At 41.8% G+C, this 23,528-nt stretch overlaps 1 protein-coding gene across 2 annotated transcripts in view; it reads right to left on the bottom strand.

The window, feature by feature from the left end:
- Spop (speckle type BTB/POZ protein) overlaps positions 1-21,491 on the bottom strand; it is a 79,197-nt gene extending 57,706 nt beyond the window's left edge. For both annotated transcript variants that reach the window (XM_051158366.1, XM_051158368.1), the window contains exon 1: positions 21,252-21,491. The gene's annotated coding sequence lies outside the window, so the exon portion shown is untranslated. The remainder of the gene's footprint in view (positions 1-21,251) is intronic.
- Positions 21,492-23,528: the final 2,037 nt, after the last annotated feature.

The raw sequence follows: 23,528 nt of genomic DNA, 5'->3' as shown, positions 1-23,528 counted from the left end.
GGAAGCAGGCACCTTTCTTTATCTACTGCGCCATCCCATGGGTTCTGTTGCTCACACTTTCACAAAATAATATCACTTCAGAAATCAATCCTAAGAGATCAGCGTATAAAGATTTATGTACAAGGCTGTCCATGACAATATAATTTACAGTTAAAACTGGAGAAGAACTTTTACTTAATAGAGAGTTGATTGAAGGAAGTATTATGTCAGGGACTAGGGATGTAGCTCAGTGGAGTATTTGGCTAGCATGTACAAAGCCCTGGGTGCTATTCTGAGAACCATGTACACCAGACATGATGGCACATACCAGCACTTGAGAGTTAAAGGATCAGAAGTTCAAAGTTATTCTTGGCTACACAGCAAGTTCCAAGCCAGTTCACATTACATAAGACTCTGTCTCAAAAATAAAACAACCCAACTAACTTTAAAAAACAAGCAAATACTCCCGAGGAAAATAAGCATCTGTAACCCAAGAGAGTAACCAAAAACCTACCCAATCCCCCCCTAGGGGAAAAGGGACGTCATTCTCTTAAGGTTTCTTCTGCCTGATTTGGGGCTCTGATGGGGTTGAAGACCAGATAGTTTAATCTTACAATTAATCTTAGTTGTTTAGGGGATAAGATGTCTTTAGGTCTAAATAGATGTTTTAAGTTAGTAAAGATAAGATATGAAAAATACTGACTTTCATTCAGAATTTTAGACTCAACAGATAGGAAAGATGTTTTCTTCAAGCTTGTCAAATACAAACAGCCAAATCACTATGAATGTAACATTTATATAATGCCTGATTGTTTCATAGTTCTTCCTGCTATATGTAGTTTATTTTATTTATGTGTAATAATATAAATGTATATGTAAAAAGGAAATATAACAAAAAAATTTTAAAGCAAACGAAACACTAATATATTATATATCCGTACAGCAGATGTCATGATCCCTTTATTTGTGGCTTATCTGTCTGTGGGTATGTGTATTGTTTGTGTGGTGTATGCACCTGAGCGTGTGGGTCTGAGCAGGAGTGTGTGCATATGTTGAGGCCAGATGAGGATGTCAGGTCTTTTCTCTGTCATTCTTTGCTTTATTTCCTTCAGACAGTGTCTGCCATCAAATCAGAAGATCACTGTGCTTTCCCTAGGCTGACAAGCTGATGAGTTCCCAAGATCCACTTATCTCCACTTCCCAGTGTTGGGCTTACAGGCATAATACAGTCATGTGAAGCTTTATATAACAGTTCTGGGGATTTGAACTCAGATCCTCATGCTTACACAGGAAACATTTTCCCCACCAAACTATCTCCTCATTTCTATCACCAAACCAGCACTGTTTTTGTTTTCATTTGCAACAGGATATTATGTAACCCAGGCTGGTCTTAAAGTTGCTCTAAGGGTAATGCTGGTTTGAAATCATGATCCTTCTGCCTCTATCTTTCAAGTGTTGAGCTTACAATAGTGTGTCAATATACTCTGCTTTCTATGGAGTTACTTTAAGAAATCACATTTTCGCCAGGTGTGGTAGCACACATCTTTAATCCCAGCACTTAGGAGGCAGAGGCAGGCGGATCTCTGAGTTCAAGGCCAGCCTGGTCTACAACGTGAGTTCTAGGACAGCCAAGGCTACATAGAGAAACCCTGTCTCAAAAAACAAAAACAAACAAGAAGAGGGGTGGGAGGAGGGGAAGAAATCACTTTATCACATTTTCACCAACATGAAAAATACTGCTTTTGAGATTTTATTTTTATTTTATGTATGTGAGTGTTTCTGCCTGGCATGTAAGTGCACATGGAGATGCAGTGCCCATGGAGAGCAGAAGAGAGCACTGGATCCCCTGGGACTGATGTTACAGTTGTGAGCTGCCATGTGGATGCTGGGAATTGAATTGAAGTCCTCTAAAAGGACAGCCAGTGTTCTTAACAGCTGAGCCATCTCTCCAACCCTCATATAGTGAATTTTTAATACACTCTTTATTTTTTGAGACAGGGCTTCACTATGTAACTCTAACTGGCTCATACTATTCACAGAGATCAGTCTGCCTTTGTCTTCAGTATTAGAATTACAGGCATGTGCTAACACACCTAGCTATAAAGGCAAATTTAAAAATAACTTATAATACAATTTGAAAAAATACAAATATATATTTACATAAATACATAATACATACATATGGATATTTAAAGAGATATCCAATAAGAGTTAGACAATGTTGGGTTTGTGAGTCGGCCCAGTGGGTAAAAACCTGACTATCTTAGTCACAATCAAAAGAAAAGGGGGCTGGAGAGAAGGTTTCCAAAAGACCTGAGTTTGATTCCCAACACCCAAGTCAGGCTGCTCCCAAGTGCCTGTAACTCAAACTCCAGTGGGATCCAATGCCTCTGGCCTCTGAAAGTACCTGCACTCACGTGAACAAACGCACATACAGATATATGTAATCCTTCTTATTCTACTGCTCCTTCTGTTCTTACCATGAGACAGGAGGCTAAGAAAGGAAAATCACTCCAAAGCTTGTGGACCAACTAGAGTACAGAGTAGCAGAAACAACACAGACACTGCCTCAACAAAGTAGAGGATGAGAACTGGCTCCTGAAAACTGTCTTTAACCTCCACATACCACAAGTGGCATATAAATCCATATTCACATACTTGCACTCACACACAGATGGTTTAGAAAAATGAAAATGTCAACTGCTGTTAATTCTATGTGACGGGTCTTGGGGTCATCTTTTTCACGTTTATTTATTTTTTATGAACTATTTTAGAATGAGAAAAAGAATACTTCTATTTTGAAAATGTGTTTGTTTTTTTACTTTTTAAAGAGCTGGTGTATAGGGTCATTACTCCATTTACTAGTATGACCAGCACTTACGGAGTGACACAGCAGCTCAGGAGGAGCAGCAATCAGCACAGTAATCATGGTTGGGGTAACTAAATTCCCAGCAGCAATCAGCACAGTGTATCATGGTTGCTGTAACTAAATTCCCAGCTGTTTTGTTTTGTTTCCCATGCAAACCAGTCTGGCTTTGAATTTACCCTATAGCCAAGGGTGCCCTTGTGTTTCTGATCTGCCTCCTCCTACGCCTCACTTAGAGACATACGTCACCACACCTAATTTATGTCTTGCTGGGGATCAAACCCAGAGCTTCTGGCATGCCATGCAAACACAGCCAGCTACCTAGCCAGCTATCTTCTTCATAGTATTTTGAGAAATTTCTAAAATAATTAGAGTCATTTTCACTGAAGGGAAGTTTTCACCTCTGCAGACTTTATTTCCATAAAGAGGATGCATAACCCTGAGTCAAGTCATCACAGAGTCAACTTATATTCCAAAAGTTAAGCCTCACTACCTTCCCACAGCGTTGGCATCTCTGGTCAACAGATTTCAGTACTGGGGCACAGTAAAACCACCATGCACTGTGACTTTGTGCTAACAGGGTTCCAACATTATCAACTTTTCAGACATTCCATTTCAAATGCTAATCTGCACTACCATATCTTTACCAAAAAAGACTAATGTTTATTTGTGTCTGAATGTATGCATGAATGTACGTGAGTCTCTATACACTTACACACATGTGAAAGTCAGCTGAGGGAGCTGGCTACCTCAGAGCTGGAGTTACAGGGCTCGGGAGGACGCCTCGCCTGTCACATGGGTCTGAACTCTAATTCTCCTGATTGCGCTTCAAGCTCTGAACCACTGAGCCGTCCCTCCCGCCCCTACTCCTATACCTAATTTTTGGAACTTTCTCCTCATATACTAACTTCTAAAAAGTTACAAGGGAAGAATTAACTAGAAATAGTAGAAACACAGGAAAAGACAGTACCTCTCAAGTATGGTGACCAACAGGAAACATAACATTATACAAAAGCAGGCAAGGACATGTGACAGCAATCTAACCCATCAAAACTCACTGAGTAAGTTGCCATTTTTATAAATCTTGGTGAATCAATTTTATACAAATGAGATTATTTCATGGGAATGAATTTCTAGAATTGTGTTTTGAACTTCATTTGCCCTTCTAAAAGCCAGTGCAAAAAATCCAAACTACCTGCTGCTGGGAATGCGTCTACTAAATGTTTACACATCTAAAGCCAACCACTTCCCAAACCGGCCCCTTCTGACTGCTTTATAATGGCTAACTGACCCACCATCCATTCAAGCTTGGCATTCCAAAGCTACCTTCAATTCCTTGCCCACTGTCCACCTTCACTGAATATGGCTCCACAGGACTTCAGGTCTCCAACCTACTCTCCGTTCTAGCTAGCCAGCACCATCCTCCTTCACACCACCACTTCTTATTCAGATAACTGCAAGAGGCCAGCTACTTCCCACACTCGCAGATCTTCCTCCACCAAACTTATCTCATGAAAGATGCCATTTAGACACTGTAAAGACCAGCAATAAGCAGATGGTATACACATTGATTACCTTAAGGTCTGACTTCACTTGGTGCTCCGCTCATATATATGCCTCCTTAACATATTTATACTTAGCCTCATTCACATCCCAAATTTGACATGTCTAAAACTGAGCTCCTGGTTTCTGATCTTCCCTCTGAATCCCACACCTACTCCCATTCCTCTCAGCTCAGTAAGTGACACCTCTACCCATCCAGTTGCTTGAGCCAGAAACCTGGAATCATTCATGACACCTTCCTTTCCTCAACCCCCACATTCAAGCTATAATTACATGGATTCCTTCTTTGACACACTTCTCAACCACAGCACTTCTCTCCTCTCCTCTGTCAGTCCCACCTGCAAAGATTCCTACTTAGTGGCACAGGTACCACCCAGGCATTAGGACTCTCGCAGGCTACCCAGGTCTGCTATCCTAACAAACAGCTAGCTATAGAAACTAGACTGCATTACTTCTTACTTCACTTCTACTTTGTCTCTTGCTCACTTCATTCTAAGCATGCTAGCCTCCTTGCTGGGTTTCTGAACACACCAGACACAAACATGGCTCATAGCCCCTGCTCTTGTCTCTTTGCCCTCCCATAGACACCTCTAAACCTTACATTTACAGAGACTTCAAGAGGCCCTCTCTAACTAGACAGAGGATTACAACCCAGTACTCCCCCCTTCCCTTCTCTATCTCCATACTTTTGTTCCTGGAATCTTCTGCCTAAATTTCCCTTTCCTTTCTCTACCAATCAAAGTTCTATACTTTTTGATTCCTAGGACATATATGGTGGAAGGAGAGAACTGACTCTCCCAAACAGTCCTCTGACTTGCACACACACATGTGCAAACACAAAATAAATAAAAATGTACTTACATTTTTTCTTTTTTTTTTATTAATTTATTCTTGTTACATCTCAATGGTTATCCCATCCCTTGTATCCTCCCATTCTTCCCTCTCTCCCATTTTCCCATTATTCCCCTATGACTATTCCTGAGGGGGATTTCCTCTCCCTGTATGTGCTCATCGGGTATCAAGTCTCTTCTCGGTAACCTGCTGTCCTTCCTCTGAGTGCCACCAGGTCTCCCCCTCCAGGGGACATGGTCAAATGTGAGGCACCAGAGTACGTGAGAAAGTCATATCCCACTCTCCACTCAAGTGTGGAGACTGTTCTGACCATTGGCTAGATCTGGGTAGGGGTTTAAAGTTTACTGCCTGTATTGTCCTTGGCTGGTGTCTTAGTTTGAGCGGGACCCCTGGGCCCAAATCTACCTATCATAATGTTCTACTTGTAGGTTTCTAGGACCCTCTGGATCCTTCTACTTTGCTATTCTCCCATGCTTCTCTCATCTAGAGTCCCAGTAAGATGTCTCCCCTCTGTCCCAGTTTCCTGGTAAGTGAAGGCTTTCATGGGACATGTACTTACATTTTTAATGTTTGAAAAAATGTTAAATTGTATACACTATAATACATAAATATTATTAAATTAATTTATACCAATATTATCACATACTTGAAAGAATATCTAACTGAAAAACTTAATCCATTAAACTTGGTGTTTGAAAATGTTAATTCCTTGATGTAGTTCTAATCAAGAAATCAAAAACATTTTATGCACTTTTAAAATATAGCATTCACTTTGCTATCATGTTAAGCAACTCAAAGTGATGGCACTAGCAATCCAATAAGATTACATAGTAATGCACTTTTTTTTTTCGAGACAGGGTTTCTCTGTGTAGCCTTGGCTTCCCTCGACTCACTTTGTAGATCAGGCCGGCCTCAAACTCATGGAGATCCGCCTGCCTCTGCCTCCCAAGTGCTGGGATTAAAGGCATGCGCCACCATCGCCTGGCTAGTGATGCGCTTTTATCTCCTCCTAGGGCTACAGTTCTCAAAGTGTGGTATGCCAATGCGTGGCAGGGCCCTTTCTTTTTCTTTTTGTTTGTTAATTTGTTTTTCAAGATAGGGCTTCTCTGTGTAGCCTTGGCTGTCCTGGACTCCCTGGCCTGGAACTCACAGCAATCTGCCTGCCTCTGCCTCCTGAGTGCTGGGATTAAAGGTGTGTACCACCAAGCATGGTTGGCAGGGCCCTTTTGAAGGGGCTTTGAAGTCATAACTATTTCAATAATAACAAGAAGTTGTTTAGCTTTCTATGTTGACATTTGTTCTGACTGCACAAAGTAATAATGAGTAGAAACCGTTATGCCTAGCAGATAGCAGGGTAAGTGGCATTAAATCAGTATTAAATTTTAAGACATTGATTTAGAAATAAAATCAACTGCACTAAGAATGTTTGTTCCTTTCCTTTTGTTAAGACAGGGTCTCATACAGTCCAGGATGACCTTTAACTAAACTTCAGGTCTTCTTCCTCAACTTCCCAAATGCTAGGATTACAGATGTGAGCAACCATGGCTCAAGAAAAGTCTTCATGAGGTAATAAAAATAAACCTATGAATATTTTGTGAACAGAACAGGAGGCATGCATAAAGCACTTCTCAGTACTCGAGCACAATGGTTTCTAGGAAAAGCACTTGTGACTGGGTTTTGAGATCAATTAGCTTCTTTTTTCATGAAACACTACTTTTTTCTTGGAAAAGGAACAAACTAGTTATTCAGACATAAGTATCTATCAAACATTTTCTTGAAAATGAAGTGAGTCTGTCACATTAAGGAAAACAACTGACAGTATTGTTGCCAATGATAAAATCTGAGTGTTTAATGAAAAAATGTACGATTTTAGGTCATTGTAGCTGCTTGACAACTTCCCAACACTGATTTTTTTTTCCATGAAAAGGATGGTAATCATAACTAAAGTGTTTCTTGAAAACGGTAAGATGTTTTAGACATTTAGAAGATTTCATCAACTCAGTGAATCAATAATTTTCCAAGCGACCAGTGCCTGATACTGATATTATTGGTATCCATGCGACTGTGCACTTTTCCAGCTACTCAGGAGGTAAGACAGAAGGATCTCTTCAAAGTCTGGAGTCAGCTTGGGCAACCTAAGGAGATTCTATCGCTTTAAATAAATAATCCATTTAAATGCAAGACATACAAACATATGTCAATGTAACAGTTGCATAAATATATCAGCACTACAAACCAACAAGGAAACTAGCGTTTGTCAAGTTTTATTATAATATCAAGTGCATGTGATTGCCTGAAATACCTATAAAATATCTCTCCCTTTTCCAACTGTCCTTTGAGACATTTCCTTCCTGTATTTATCTATCATATCAGATTGAATATAAAAGCAGAGGGCCAGGAACATGACTCAGTTGGTAAAAGTACTTGGCAGAAAGGCATGACAATCTTGAGTTTGGTCCCTGAAACCCATGTAGAAAAGCCCAGTGGAAGGCAGACACCTACAATCCTAGCACTGCGATGGAGAGATGGGAGACTCTCCCCATAGAATCACCCAGAGGCTCAGAAGCTGGCTAAACTGAATTATGCAATACTGCAGAAACAAGAAACGCTCTTCCTGAAAAAAACAAGGTGCAAGGCAAGAAATGGCTTCTGAAAGTTATCATCTGATCCTCAGCACATGTGCTGAGATTCTCTCACACACATACATACACACACAGCACATACAAATAACAGCAACAATAAAAGGATATAAAATGCTGGGAGTACTCAGACCTTTGATCCCAGCACTCAGGAGGCAAAGGCAGGCGGATCTCTGAGTTCAAGGCCAGCCTGGTCTACCTCTGATATACATAGAGAGTTCCAAGGCATCCACAGATACATAGAAAGACTCTGTCAAGCAAAACAGCTAGGCAGTGGTGGCTCATGCCTTAGATTCTAGACAGAGGCAGGCAGATCTCTGGAGGCTAGCCTGGTCTACAGAGTGGGTTCTAGGACAGCTAGGGCTAAAATAGAGAAGCCCTCTCTCAAAACAGAAACCAAACCAAACCAAAACCCCCAAGAATATAGAGCCAGATATGAAATTTAGCTTAGCTGTCTTCTATTAACCTAGACATTAAAAGGATTTGCAAAAATGTAAAAAAAAAAAAAAAAAAAAAAAAAAAAAAAAAAAAATGCCAATCTTACTACATTTTCAAGGATTTTTTTGGTTTTGGTTTTGCGGTTTTTTTTTTTTTCAAACAGAGTTTCTCTGTGTAGTCTTGGCTGTCCTGGAACTTATTTTGTAGACCAGGCTGGCCTTGAAATCACAGAGATCCACCTGCCACAGGCACTGGAATTAAAGGTATGAGCCTTCACTGCCTGGCTCAAGTAATTTTTTCAAATATTATTTAGTTTAATATGAAATGAGTTTGGTTTGTTTATTTATTTTGACATAGGGTCTTACCATATAGTCCTGGTTGGCCTAGAACTCACTACATAGATCAGGCTGACCTCAAACTCAAGAACTCCATCTGCCTGAGTGCTAGAATTAAAGCCATTCCTTATCAGCCTAGTGACATGACTTTATTTATTTATTTATTTATTTATTTCCAAGACAGGGTTTCTCTGTGTAGCCTTGGCTGTCCTGGACTCACTTTGTAGACCAGGCTGGCCTTGAACTCACAGCGATCCGCCTGCCTCTGCCTCCCGAGTGCTGGGATTAAAGGGGTGAGCCACCACGCCCGACTTGATTTTTTAAGGCAAAAAAAAATCTTAAAATGTTTTTCCTAGCCAGACATGGTGGCACAGGCCTATAATCCCAACACTCTGAGAGGCAGAAGCAGGTGGATATCTGTGAGGTTGAGGTCAGCCTGGTCTACAAAGTATTTCCAGGACAGCCAATACTACACAGAAAAACCTGTCTGGAAAGTTTTTTGTGATGTTTTCTCTTTAAATTTATTACATGCATTTAGAGTGTATATGTATGACATGCTGAGAGGACAGCTGCAGCAGTTAATTCTCTTCTTCCACCATAGTGGTGGCAAGCACTTTAACTATTGAGCCATCTCTCCAGGCCTGTATTCTAAGTTCTTATTTAAAAATAACCAATAGAAGCAACTCACATTTTAAAAAAGAAAACAAAATTCTTTAAAACACTCAATAATTTTAAGATTATAAGGAGTCTTTTTGTCTGTTTGTTTGTTTGTTTGTTTGTTTGTTTGTTTTCCAAGACAGGCTTTCTCTGTGTAACAGCTCTGGTTGTCCTGGAACTCATGCTATAGACCAGGCAGCTGGCCTTGAACTCACAGAGATCCTCCTGCCTCTGCCTCCCAAATGCTGAGATTAAAGGCGTGTGCCACCCACCTGGCAACTGTAAGGAGTCTTAAGACTCATTATTACTCAAAGAAAATCTGTCTTAATTCCAGCCATTCCCCAAATTTCTATTTATATCAAACTTCCCCTTCCCCATAAACAACTGAAGTTGAACCTGGGGCACATATGAGGCCCATGGGAAATCAAGCCTTGGCCTGACCAAATCAGATCTCCCTTAGGAATCTGAATTAAGCTTCATGGAAACTAAAGTTTATTTATAGAGCACCAAAGTCTACCAATTCCTTTTGCTGAAGTCCCTGTGACTGTTTTTGTTTCAAGACTTTCTGAAACCTGGTTGTTTCGTTTTCTCTGTACTGTATAGCTGCTATATATCTTTTTGATAATCTCTTTGTTTAAATAAATTCTATTTCCCCATTATCAAAGTGACTACTGGGGGAGGGGGTGACTCACAGTTGTAATCCCATCATTTAGGGAGCTGAGTCAGGAGGATTGCCACAAATTGGAAGCCAGTCTGAGATAAACTGAGATCCTATCTCAACAACAACAACAAAACAAAACAAAAAGGGGGGAGGGGAGAGGAGGAAAGAAAGAAATCTTTAACACCATCAAGTTCAATATCAGTGCCGTTATCAAAACTGTTTTATACAATCACACAGTCGTACGAGGTCACTTCCCATGTGAAGAGCTTATCTCTACATAAAAACAAAAACCTCACAAACCAACCAAAAATGACTTAAATTATAGGCTTATTCAGAACACATAGTCAGTTCCTTGATAATGAAGGCCTAACCCTCCCCCACTTTTGGAGGACATAATATATCATATGAGCATATTTCAACAGCAAATGACTACATTAAAATGTACTAACCAGCCAGACAGGGTTTTTCAAGGAGCTTGATGAACATAAAAAGGAAGAGATACTGAGCCCTGCTTATCAGGTGAGAACAATCACTGTAAGTTTCTGATGTTGAATGCAGTATAATAACAGCACAAGACAAGGCAAGATGGGCAATGACACAGAAAAGAAAAGAGACAGCCCTCATATCCATAGACAAACACAAATGACATTTAAACAAGAGCAGAGAACAGGTGGATTATCCAAAGCATAGGGCTGGGCCATTGGGTTATCTTCATGTAAAATTAGATCCATATTTTATGGCTATTCTTCTAGAAAAAAAATTTATCTTTTCCACACTGAATATCAAAATAAACCTATATATATAAAAGAAAAACTATAAAACACATAGGAGAAAACAAGACATAATTATTATCCTAATATAAAAAAGAATTCCTTCTGTAAAGCGCGCGCGCGCACACACAGACGTGTGGTAGCTTATGCCTGCAATCCTAGCACTAGGGAGCTTGAAGAAGAAAGATCACAAGTTTGAAGCCAGCCTGGGTTATACAGCTTGCAAGACTCTGTTTCTTTTTTTCTTTTTCTTTCTTTCTTTCTCTCTTCTTCTTTTTTTTGGGGGGGGGGGGAGTTCGAGACAGGGTTTCTCTGTGTAGCCTTGGCTGTCTTGGACTTGCTTTATAGACCAAACTGGCCTGGAACTCACAGTGATCCACTTGCCTCTGCCTCCCTGAGTGCTAGGATTAAAGGTGTGTGCCACCACACCCGGCTCAAGACTCTGTTTCAAACAAACATATATATCAAAAGGAGAACAAAATAGGTCTACTTGTTGTAAAGTTTATCCTGGTGATGAAGACTCACACTTGTAATCTAAAATCTAGCACCTGAGAGACTAAGGAAGGAGGATCATGAGGTTCAAGCCAGCCTGGGCTACTTAGTGCAACTCTGTCCCAAAAATAACCCCTGGGGACTGAAGAGATAGCTCAGCAATTAAGAGCAACACTGCTCTTACAGAAAACCAGAGTTCAGTTCCCACATCATGTGGCTCAAAACCACCTGTAACTCCAGCTCCAAGGGATCTGACATCCTCCTCTGGCCTCCACGGGCAGACGACACATGAACACAAATAAAGAAAATTATAATAAATCTTTAAGAAATTAAAAATAAGCCGGGTGTGGTGGCGCACGCCTTTAATCCCAGCACTCGGGAGGCAGAGGCAGGCAGATCGCTGTGAGTTCGAGGCCAGCCTGGTCTACAAAGTGAGTCCAGGACAGCCAGGGCTACACAGAGAAACCCTGTCTCAAAAAAAAAAGAAAAAAGAAAAAGAAATTAAAAATTAAAACTCAACTTCAAAAAAAGATAAAGTTAAAAAAGAATTTAATAGCACCTGTTAGGACACCACTACCAAGAGGGAAAAAAAATGTCACTAAGGATGTGGAGAATGTGGAACATCTGTGTACTGTTGAAGGGAATGTAAAATGGTACAGGCACCATGGAAAACGGAACGAAGGATCTTGAACAAAATCAAAAATAGAATTACCATATGATTTAGCAATTCTAACTCTAGATCTATAAACTAAAGAACTAATAGCAACATTTTAAAGAGAAGTTTGTATATCTATTATACCATTTCTATGTTAGATTCTGAAAATCAAAATAAAACTATCAGGCACAGGGGCTGGAGAAATAAATGGCTAAGCTATTAAGAGCACTGGTCGCTCTTCCAGAGAACTAGGGCTTGGGTCCAACACCCACAACATAACCCACAATGACCTGTAATTCCTGCTCCAGGTGACCCTCTTCTGGCCTTTGTGGACACACATGGTGAACAAATAAACTTGCAGGCAGAACCTCATAAATATAAACTAAAAATGCATTTTTTAAAAATAAAAGACATTTTTAAAAAGGCTGGACACCATGGCTCAGACTTGTCCCAGCGCTGTGGAGACAAAAGGATCCCTGGGACAGCTTGCCAGCCAGCCAGGCTATACCAATGGCTAAGCTCCAGGCCAGTTAGAGACCTGTCTCAAAGAAGTTAATCAGTGTTCCTGAGAATGATACCCAAAGTTGTCCTCTGGCCATAACACACATATATACACACATTAAAAAAAAACGGTTTTATATAATTGTGAGATGGTATATGAGTGGCCTTATTCTTTATACTTTTCTACATGTTTAAAGTATTTTATATTTAAGATTATTACTTTGGGTGTAGTGAATATGGGTGCATGTGGAGACAAAGGTTACTGTTGGGTATCTTCTTCAATCACTCCACCTTGGGTTTAGAGACAGGGTCTTTCACAGAACTTGGAGTTCACTGATTTGGCTAGATTGGCTATCAAGCAAGCCCCAGCAATCCTCCTGTCTGCCTCCTGGCACTAGGATTACGGTTATGGCGTACCATACTGGCTTTTTGTGGGTGCTAGAGATCCCAATTCAGTCTACCAACTGACTTTTCTATAGCTCCTACTTTTTTTGTTTTTAAAACAGGATCTCACTGTATGTCCCTGTCTGGCTAGACCTCCATACAAATAGATCAGACTGGCCTTAAATTTGAGGCAATCCTACTATGCTGCTCCTACCTTCCAATTCCTTGAACTACAGGTGTGCACCAGTACACCCAATTTATACTTTACAACTTTAAAAAGCCAGAGAGTAGAAATGATACTGAATATTAAAAAGCTTGTTTTTATTTATAGCAAACTTCTACATGGCTGTCTTTTTATAAATATCAGGTAAAATAATATATACATCTCAGTTTATGAAGATAACTAATTATAAGTGCATTTTTCTCATTTACAAATAAAAAAGCAGATCTGCAGACAGGAGAAATGAGAAGTTTTTGGAAAACTTGTACAAGTCCTCTCTGAAATTTTATGCCAGCAGCTTCTTAGGAAGTCAAGAATAATGGTCATTGTGTCAAGGAAGACTTACTGTATGTTTCATTTCCGCTCTTGAGAGCTGTATCCAGCTCCCCTAAAGCTGCATAACCAGCTTTCCCATACACAGAGAGCACCTCAGCAACTTCTGGCCAATTTAATGAAAATGTGACTATCAGATCTCTGAGGTGGCTCAGTTGGTAAAGGCACTTGCTGCCAAGCCTAACAACCTGAGTTTCATCCCTGGGACCCACATGTTAGAAAGAATTGACTCTCGGAAGTTGTACTCTGACCTACACACATACACTGTGGTACACAAGTACCCAGACATGCACATGTCTATACGCATAAAAAACATATTTTAAATAAAAATGTGACTATCGTAATAAGAATGATGACCCAAGCATTCACTCAAAACTCTACTTCTAAAGTATTTCCAATGAAAATGAAAGAAGCAACTGGATCCAATTTATTAGCAAATGTGTCCACGGAGCCTTTCAGAGTAATTTTACCATGCCTGAAAACAAACACAAGAAACAGGTGTGCTTCCTCAAATACACAAGCAGAATTTAATGTGGAGCCAGTATTGCTATGAAACCAGACTGAGAATAAATAGCCTTGTAAGCATGAGAAGATGGTAAAAAGAAATTGGGAAATGGGTTTCAGGTAAGTATCAGAATATTGTTATTGTCTGGCTTTGAGTAACCTGAAATCAGTGAAACTATTCAAAATATCAGTGTATAGAAAGAGTCTAAGCTGGGCGTGGTGGCACACACCTTTAATCCCAGCACTCAGGAGGCAGAGGCAGGTGGATCGCTGTGAGTTCGAGGCCAGCCTGGTCTACAAAGTAAGTCTACGACAGCCAAGGCTACACAGAGAAACCTTGTCTCGAAACACCCCCCCCCCCCAAATAAAAAAAGGAAAGAAAGAGTCTAATTAAACATATTTTACTAAGGCAAGAATTAGTTTCCACCCTAAGACCAGCTACAAAGTGTGCCGTGAGTGTAGCTTTTCTTTGTATTAGCCTTCATTAGTGTGGCAGAGTTGCAGAAAGCACTTGGATGAGCAGACGTTTTCCCTGAGTCTACAGTACACAGTATCACAGGACGCAGCAATGTTCCAGACCCTGAGTTAAGACAACTGGGAATCAGAGGTCATGGTTTGGCTGAAATTTTTCCCTAATTAAGAACAATTTGTCTTGTTCCTTTTTAAAGATAAAAATATAATGATGATGAAAAAAATATGCTATGACAGCAGAATCTTACATAACATTCATGCAGAGAAGTATATGTGGAAATTTTAAAAGAAATGCTTTAAACAAGGGAAAGGAAAGCAAAGCAAGTACTTACATACATACCCACAAAGACTTCTTTTATATAATGTTAGAACACCACATGCTCCAAAAAGCTTATGTGACAAACTCCCTGTGTAGGTAGGGGATGCCTTAAATTTCTGTTCCTCCTGCTTCTACCTCCCTTGCACATCTGGGACAGAAAAAATACAGTCAGAAACTTCTTGTGCCAGAAAGCAAGGATGCACTCATATGCTGAGCTGAGAGGTGTGGGCTAGCATGCTCAGTTTCTGTGGTGCTGGGAATCAAATTCAGGGCTTCCTGCATGCTAGGTAAACTAAGAACTGAACTACAGCTCAGCCTTCATGTCATACATTTCACCTCAGAAAAAAAGCAACATTGCTCTCAAAGGAGAAAAAGAAAAAAGAGCCTCCAGCATTTTCTATAGCTAACCTTATGTTCAAGCTTTAGAGCAATGCTGTCACTTGGGACACTACCTTTCTCAGAGATATTCAAGACAAAGAAGTTGTGAGATCTAAATCCCATCAACAGCAACATCACAGAAGTGAGTCAAACACTGGGCATACAGAGTTAAAATAAAGGCAAATTTATTTTTCACAACTTAGCTGCAGAATCCCATAAAGGAATGAACAACCTAATTTACTGAAAGGGAAGCTATAGAAAGTCAAAGTGGGGACTGGAGAGATGGCCCACTGGCTAAGAACACTGGTTGCTCTTCTAGAGGACCATAGTTCAATTTCCAGCACCCACACAGCAGTTCATAACTGTTCAGGGGATTTCCTCTTGTAGCCTCCAAGGGTCCTGAACGCACATGATACATAGATATACATACATACAGGCAAAATACCATACACATTAAATAAAAATAAAGGTTGAAAATTGAAAAATACACCAAAAATAAAATAAAATAAAATAAAATAAAAATAATAAAAAAGCCGGGCGTGGTGGCGCACGCCTTTAATCCCAGTACTAGGGAGGCAGAGGCAGGCGGATCGCTGTGAGTTCGAGGCCAGCCTGGTCTACAAAGTGAGTCCAGGATGGCCAAGGCTACACAGAGAAATCCTGTCTCGAAAAACCAAAATAAATAAATAAATAAATAAAATAAAAATTGAAAAATACAGGGGGAGAGAAAGGAAGGTAAAGTGAGGGCTACATATCTGGGACAGAAAGCAAGGATGCACTCATATGCTGAGCTGGGAGGACTCCAGAGGCAAAATAGGGTACATCTTGTGCATTATAAAGAATGTTGTAACTGTTGGTAAGACATAATACATTAAAAATCCATGCGTGCAAGATGATACTAACAGACAGAAAAAGAAACTACTCATTTGCTTCCAGTAAAGATGACTCTTTGAGCTGTGGGGATAACCCAAGGTAGAGCACTTACTTGCCTCTGTGTTCCAGGACTTAAATAAATCCCTAGGACTGCTGCTTATCTGTGGCCTTTCTAGCTGCCTATTAATTATACCACCTCCTTACTCAGAAAATATTAAATGGAAAGAGAGATTGATCTCAAATTCTTTTGTAGAAACTGTAATTTACTCCTAGCCATTAGATTTACAGAAAATCAAAAATTAATCAAAGAAAAAGAATGGCAGAATTTTTAAATCGCCAATTTGCAACTACTGAATTAACTAAGGTAAGGACCATCATCTTAGGAGGAAGGCTAATGGAAAAACAACAGTAGCCAGAGTGGGACCACTCTAAAGACTACCTGCTAGTTATAAAAGGAAGAAATTTCACTGAAGAGCCTGGGCTTCATCACCTAAAACACACAGCCAAACCCTGTATCATTAACAGAGGGCTCTGGTACTATGCTTCTCCTAAAATCAGAATCTAATCAAACCTTTAAGTCTCAGTAGTAGCTCATACCAATAAAAAAACAAATTATTGAAACCAAGAAAACAATCAGAAAATTCCAAGAGATGATACACTGGAACACAGTGGCCTGGTCTCTTCAAAAAGCAAAAACCACTAATCCTGCATAGCTTCAAACACTTCTGAAACTAAAGAGACAAGTTTGAAAGGGGTAAAAGAACAAATAAACAATGGCGGGTATGGGGGTACTTGCCTATGACCCCAGCACTTGAGAGGCAGGTGGCTCTCTATGAATTTGATGCCAGCTTGGTCTACATAGTGAATTCTAGGGCAACCTGGTCTACATAGTGAGGCCATGTCTCAAAATATAAAACAAAATTTAAAATGATTCATAATTGCCTTGTGACAAATACTCTAAGAACTGAGTAAAACAATGTATTTCAGGAGATGCATCTAAAGGGTGAACTATATCTGTAATATATAAAAATTTGCATATTATATATCCTAACATATATATCACATATAAAATTTAAGATAGGAGGCAGAGGCAGGCAGATTGCTGTGAGTTCGAGGCCAGCCTGGTCTACAAAGTGAGTCTAGGACAGCCAAGGCTACACAGATAAATCCTGTCTCCAAAAAAAAAAATTTAGATACAACAAAAGTGTGAACAGTTGCAGTGGTAGACAGAAGGGTAATAAGCGTACTATCCTTTCCATTTTTCTGTATGCTTATATTTTCATTTCAACAAACAGTTGGATAAAAACAAAACCTCAACACACACTTCCTCCAGACAGCACTCCAAAACAAACTCTCCTTCAACCCTTGATCACTCCTTTCAGGCCTTCTCAGTACAAAACACAAGCATCCTATTATTTACATTTTATTTTCTGACTCTTATTTCATACAGTCAGTGCATCTAGTTTTCAAGTTAGATCACAATGTCCTTTGGGTACAGATGTCTTTTCATTCATTCATTCTTTAGGGGCGGGGTCTCACTATGAAGTTCTGACTGGCCTTAAACCCACAGTGATCTGCCTGCCTCTGCCTCCTGAGTACTGGGATCAAAGGTGTGCGCCACCAGAGCCAGCCTTCTCTATGTCTTTACAGCTCACAGTGGAGTATTCTGCAATCAGAAGGCTGCTAAGGCCAGCATTCTGACTTAGTAAAGCACCTCAGCCACTGAGTTACCTTTTCAACTCAACAGAAAGCAGCTCACTTGCTTTTGGTCAGAGCTACCAAAAGGATACTGCAAAACATCACATACAACTTTTTGAGTTCCACACAAAGAAACTAGGATCTGAGAGTGAAAGGAAGAGACTGGAAGACAGGCCTCACCTGCCTTTCTAGTACTGTCATGGCTTTCCTGTTGCCTAGGTAAATGACCTCATTCTTGTGGCAACGTCCTCTAATATTCTTGACATACAAAACAGTGACGGAATTTGTCTGCAACTCAATGTAATGAAATGTATAAAACTATATAAAGTGAATTTAAAGTCTCAGGAAAAAAATCTCAGAAACAACACTGCTAAGATTTATTTTTAAATTATGAGAGTGTTGATTAGGAAACAGGCAGATGAACTCTTGGCAACAATATAAATTCATAACCTCTGTGAAAAATATTTCAGCAAGACTGCCAGCATTAAAATGTATACATCCATTGGTCTGGCACATTCTCATATTCTCTCTCTCTCTCTCTTACACACACACACATTAATCCAAGAGACATCTACATATACGAAAAATGATTGTGGCTCGGCTCTGGGAAGCTAATGTTAGGTGAGTACTGGCTGACGGTGGAATATCATATGTAATACAACCCTTGTCACTTTTTTTAAAAGGGGATACTACATTCTATGAAGTGATCACCAGATAAATTGAGAGAAAAAGTAAAAAATGGATATAGTGCCTTACCATTTGTGAAAAACAGACACCAAGCCAGGCGTGGTGGTGCGTGCCTAGAATCCCAGCACTCAGGAGGCAGAGGCAGGTGGATCACTGTGAGTTCGAGGCCAGCCTGGTCTACAAAGCGGGTCCAGGACAGCCAAGCCTACACAGAGAAGCCCTGTCTCAAAAAACCAAAAAAAAAAGAAGGAAAAAAAAAAGAAAAAAGAAAAAGAAAAAGAAAAAGGAAAAGAAAAACAGACACCAAAGAATATGTAGGTGACTGGGCAGTGGTGGCATACACTATAATCTCAGCATTCAGGGAGGCAGAGGCAAGCAGATATGTGCGAGTTCGAGGCCAGCCTGGTCTGCAGAGTTCCAGGACAGCCAAAGCTACAGAGAAACCCTGGAAAAACCAAAACAAAAAAGGATGACTGTGTAGATGTGTGTAAATACACAGACTCTGAAGGAGAAGGTGCTGCCTTTGAGAAGGGTACCTTGATGGACAGGAGAATGACGGAAGCGTTCATTCTCACTCTGTACTTTTTGGACTTTTTTTTCATATCTGTATTACCTTTTATTTTTAAGCAAATTTCTGCACCAATATAAATTAATTAACAACTTATCTTAATCCTAAAAACATCCCACGCTTTTGTACCATCAAACAAACATTTAAATAAGGCTCCAGTGAATTCAGAGACGAAGTGTTTCCAGATAAGAACAAAGCATTCTGGATGGAGAAAGCCTACACCAAGAAAGACAGGCAGTACCCCGGCAGCCAGTACCCCGGCAGCCAGTACCCCGACAGTTTCACTTCTTGATTTTACAAGAGCCTGATCCAAGTGTAGAAATAGACCACATTAAGTATTTCCAACTATCAAACTAGCCACTGTATTATCTCCTTTAAAAGGTATAGTCGCCAAAATGCCAAAAGGACACCAACTGCCCCGAACCTAAATATGGAGTTGACACAGTAATTATACTACTGGGGTGGTGGTGGTGGGAAGCTGAGTATCCAGCTCTTTCCCAACAGGATGATATACCCCCCCACCCATTCCAACAACCCCTGTGCTGCTTCCGTGTCATCTCCAAGTGCAACATGGCAACCGGAAACAGCACAATAGACAGCTGAACCACATAAAGGCCAGTGCTAAACAAGGAAGTGAAAAGTGTATATATACTTTAAAGCCCAAGAACATAAACTTCTACAGTTAAAATGGCAACCAGAAATATGCCTTGTAAGAATACCAAAGAAAGAAAGAACACAAAGGAAAGAGAAATTTCAAAACAAGGCTGATCTATGTCCCCCTCCCAGAAGTCTAGCTGAGACATAAGGTTAGCCAAGCAACTGAAAAAAAAAAGAAAGCACCCCTCCTTTTTCCAATCCCTCCACCCAACAACAATTCAGCTATTCATTTCAGTACAATTCAGCAAACTTTTTGCTAGTCAAGTGTTTACCGTTGGGACCAGATGTGGTGGTGTACACCTAGCACTCAGGAGGCAGAGGTAGGTAGGCAGATCTCTGTAACTAGTCTTGAAACCAGCCTGGTCTGCATTGGGAGTTCCTGGCCACCCATGGCTAAATAAGACCCTGATTGTTTCAAAGATAAACAAACAAATAAACCTTAACAGCCCCACCCCCCCACCCCCATGTTAGGGGTAAGACAAACTCTAAGAGTGACAACACAGCCGCAAAGTAAAGAACCAAGTGTGTCTGCCAGCTGAAAGCCCAGGACCAAGTCACTGGAATATTTTTTGTCAAGTTCCTTGTTTTAACTTTTTGGGGACTGGCCAATATGAAAGAATTATTACTCATTATTTGAAATGAATACTTCTGGACAAGTTGCTCAATTGTTTCTGATTGCCTCTGTGATTCTACAATCACAGAACGTCAGTAACGTACAGCTAAACAGAAACGCTATGGAAGTACTTACACGCGCACACACACACACACAAACACGCACGCACACGAAAAGAGCCGAACTGGTCACACAAAGTAAGAGGGCTGAAATGAAGCTCCTAATCTCTCGGTTTCCGTTTTGTTGCCGTCACCCCAAACCTTAAACTTATGTGCGGCACTTATCCTTTCCTTATTTAATTGTGTAAAGACAACACAGAGTTTTTACTAAAGAGAAACTCCCACCTTAGTTTCTTTTTTATGGCCCTTATCAAAAATCCCCTGCCAGAAAAAAAAAAAATGAGTTGAACTTACTCCTAAATTTAGGGGAAGTTTGTAGTAAGGTTTCAGCATATGACGGCGGGAGTGGTGGAAAGGGAAGTAACTCTAGAACTAGAAGTTGCAGTCAGTTTCAAAAGAAGGGTCAGCGTAGGACACGTTGGCTCTAAGGAAGCGTTGGTAGCCTGGGAGTCTCTAGGGCAACACCAGATGCGAACAGTGCTTTGTCCTTAAATCCCTCGCATAATTTAAATTCTCCCTCTCGGATCGGAGCGACAAGCTCACTATTGGGTGGCCAGTCTAACACTGCCTGAGAAAGGCGGCGGGCGCGTGGTCAAGAGGCTCTTTATCCCGCAGGTCCCTGCAACACAGCAGTGCGCATGCGTCCTAAGGCAGCGACCAGGCACTCCAAGCTCCTTCACATTCGAGCATGCGCAGTCCTCCATCTCGCCGCAGGCGACAGCTCACTATTTGGCAAGGGGGATGGGGCTGGGATAGGATGGTGAGGGAGGCTGGAGGCAGGGGGCGCGTTTGTGTTTCCTGAATGCTTGAGGTAGGAAGAACGGACGGCTGACTAGGCTCTGGCTTCCTCAGGCCATGAAACCAGTATAGGAAATGGGACAGAGAATAATACATGAGGTAAAGTGTGTGGTTGGGGGAGCGGGAGGAGGGGGTTCAGTCACTTCTCAAGGAAAATCCCCGCACCCCGAGAGGCTAACCCCCTTCCTCGACTCTTGACACACACACACACACACACTCACCTGAGAACGGCGGCGACAGCTGCTGGTCCCCGTCCCCCTGCGCTCGCCTCATACTGCCCGCAACATCCGGGACCTGCGGGACCGCCGATACACAAATACACACTCTCAGAGCGCGCACACACATACAAACAGACACACACACACACACCACACATACACACACACACACACACACATACACACCGACACACACCGGCCTGGGCGTCCTGTCGTCAGCACGTCGACGCAGCGAGCGCGTACCCGCCGGGCCCCACCCCGCGCGGCCTCCTCCCCCGGCTTCCCGCCCCGCCCCGCCTCGCCCCGCCCCGTCCGGCCCCCGCCCCGCCCCGCCCCGCTCAAAGCGCTCCAGCTCCTCCTCCTTTAAGACTCCGCCTACCTTCCCTAGTGCGCAAGCGTCGCGAGGCGGTGCCAGGGCCCGGGGATTTGAGCGAGAGGCGGGGCCAGAATGGAAAGAGGCGGGAACTCGGAGAGGGGCGCGTGCAGCGTGCGGAAGTTCTCTCTGAGGTGCGAGGCCAGAATAGAGAAGGCCGAAATCCAGGGACCGGGTGGGTGGAGCAGAGCAACAGGCATTTCACAACTGAAACCTTAATGTTCGCTCTGTGGATTACAGATGATTTCGCTCTTACTTTCTTTTTTAGCCAACTCTCAGTAAAATGTTTTCTGGACTTTATACCGATTGCTAGAGACTTTGAAAAGAACTTTTTACCTTTTGTTTTTGTTTTGTTTTTTGAGATAGGGTCTCACTCTGTAGCACTGGCTGGCCTGACACTCTCTTAGTTGACAGGCTGGCCTCAAATTCATAGCGATCCATGTCCAGCAAGCCTAGCCTGCCAATGCTAACATTTATAAAGTTCTTTGCTCGGGTGCTGCGGGGCACACATTTAACCCCTACACTCAAGAAGCAGAAGCAGGAGGAGCTCTATAAGACCAGTTTGGTCTACATATTGAGTTCCAGGCCAGCCAGAATTACATGAGACCATGTCTCCAAAACTAAATAAACAAATTAGCATTTGAAAATGATGACCAGAGAACCATTCTTTATGGGAAAGGCTAGACACCTGGGTCCCCAGTCTATCTTCTGTCTTAGCTCCAGTGGACCAAAAGTGATTCCAGAGTTGAGTAGAATTGTCTCAGAGCATCTTAGCCCTGGAAGAAAACAGTCCTCTCTGTGTTGAGGTAATGATGTCAACAATGGGATGGATATATGTTGTTGTTGTTGTTACATTCTTTGACTGCCTTAAGCTTAAATATTTTATTACCGAATCAAGTCCTCAAAATCAGAGGCAGACCGTGTCTCCTGCATACACATATCAGGCATACAGCCAACACTGGTCACCAGAGAGCAGCTACCCAGTGACCCTGTGGGTCTTGAGGTAACAAGGTTGCAGCCTGTCTTGGGAACAGCTTCCTGGAGCCCTACTGCTTTCCAGGCCTGTGGGACAGTCTCCAGGAGACTGTGCTCCTGTCTCTTGCCACATGCTTCTTGGCACCAGGTGGCCGGTGAGCCTGTTCAGCAGGGAAGGCTGGCAACCCGGGAGCCAAGCCCAGGGGTTAGAAAGAACCCCTTACAGCGCCAAGTTGCTTTTCACTTTCAAGTACAGAAGCAAACCCCGTAATCGTCATTTTAAATGTCGTAGGAATCAAGGGCATTCTGTTTTGGGGGGATTTTTGTTTTGAGATGATCCCACATAGTTCCAGGCTGGCCCCAAACTCACTATGTAACAGAGGCTGGCTTTGAGCTCCTGATCCTTCTACTCCCATTTCCTAAGTACACAGGATTACATGTGTGTTCCACTATGCCCAAGCAAAATGATTTAAGAACCGGAGAGCCTGGATTCTCTAATGGTGGGGTCAGTGTGCTTGCCTCTGATGCGGAAAGAAAGAGTTCTTATCATCTACTGTCACTAGCTCTTGGTGGCTCTGAGGCTGTTTAGTCACCTATTCTCCTGACTTAGGATTTCGCAGAGCACGCCATGGGGAAGAAGTACAGAAAAAGATGGTTATGGGGCTGGACATCTGTTTTGGCTTCCTTACACTTGAGACCAATCCTTACAGTTTAGCTAGACTCTGCCCGGGGTATGGAGAGGCCTCCTCTAAGTGTGGAATCTGTGACAGCAGCTTGTCCAGACTAGACCTGAATCCCCAGTGATCTGGAGGGCCATAAGAGGTCCTCTTGCCATCTGTAGCTCTGTACAGTGAGGCTCCCATTTTCCTGTGAGGACCACACCGCCCACCTGAGCCATGATCCCACCAGCCTCTGCACAAAGGGCTTTGATT

Source organism: Acomys russatus, chromosome 16 (genome assembly GCF_903995435.1).
Source record: "Acomys russatus chromosome 16, mAcoRus1.1, whole genome shotgun sequence".
In the NCBI taxonomy this organism is placed as follows: domain Eukaryota; kingdom Metazoa; phylum Chordata; class Mammalia; order Rodentia; family Muridae; genus Acomys; species Acomys russatus.
The sequence above is the reverse complement of the archived record's forward strand: the minus strand, read 5'-3'. Positions and strand labels throughout refer to the sequence as shown.